We start from the raw sequence: 1076 nt of genomic DNA, 5'->3' as shown, positions 1-1076 counted from the left end.
TGAGACTGCGACATCTCCAGCGATACCTTAACGGTGATCAGGTGTAGTCGTCGTTTGTTGAACGCGCTTTTTCCGCAGCTCGTCTCCTTGACGGAGCTACCTTCTTGGATCAGACGTAGATCGAGGCAGTGTGCTTGACACCTACAGTGTTTCCAAGCGCTCACAATCCTCGGCCACTCGGGAAATGCGGTCGGTGGAAGTTTCACCTTGGAGTTCTATAGGGGATTAGTGAAGGGCGAGAGCAACGACGTACTCGGAGAGGTCCTGGATGTCGAGGAGAATCAACTGGCTGGTCTCTTCCGGAGGACTTTCGGGCCAGGAACTATGGATAACTTCCAGAAATACCTGGCCTGGCAATGCTACCGGAGGGCGCTGCCAGTTCGAGATAAGTTCTACAGGCACAGGTGTACAGTCAGTCAGGCTTGTCCGAGATGCACGCGGAACAATGTAACCGTTCTGCATGCTCTCGTACAGTATCCGCACATTGCTGACTTGTGGATCTCTGTAGAACAGTTATTGTCACGTGTAGGACGGATCCAGTTATTGTCCGAGTCCATTGTGAAGATCGCCTCCTTCCTTTGACCGGGAAGGGAGGGTAATTTTTCTGTCTGGTGGCTATGACAAAAGAGGTTTTGTGGCGGACACGATTGAAAGGGTTGAAGATGGGTACCAACCATCTTTGGTCAAGGCCTCATTGACTATTTCAGGTTCCACCTGAAAAGGAAAGTGAGGCTGGTACTGTCACCCAGTAAGGGGGCTAGTCGATTACATCGACTCCAGTGTGTAACTGGTACTTATTTCATCGACCCCGAAAGAATGAAAGGCAAAGTCGACCTCGGCGGAATTTGTACTCAGAACGTTGCGGCAGACGAAATACCTATTTCTTTATTGCCCACAAGGGGCTAAACATAGAGGGGACAAACAAGGACAGACAAAGGGATTAAGTCGATTACATCAACCCCAGTGCGTAACTGGTACTTAATTTATCGACCCCGAAAGGATGAAAGGCAAAGTCGACCTCGGTGGAATTTGAACTCAGAACGTTGCGGCAGACGAAATACCGCTAAGCATTTCAC

General features: G+C 49.8%; 1 protein-coding gene across 1 annotated transcript in view; it reads right to left on the bottom strand.

The window, feature by feature from the left end:
• Positions 1-1076, bottom strand: part of LOC106883826 (uncharacterized) — an 8307-nt gene that overhangs the window by 6241 nt on the left and 990 nt on the right. The gene's annotated exons all lie outside the window — the stretch shown is intronic.

This window comes from Octopus bimaculoides, chromosome 6, assembly GCF_001194135.2.
Source record: "Octopus bimaculoides isolate UCB-OBI-ISO-001 chromosome 6, ASM119413v2, whole genome shotgun sequence".
Taxonomy (NCBI): Eukaryota; Metazoa; Mollusca; class Cephalopoda; order Octopoda; family Octopodidae; genus Octopus; species Octopus bimaculoides.
Note: the sequence above shows the minus strand (reverse complement) of the source record. Positions and strands in the feature narration are given on the sequence as shown.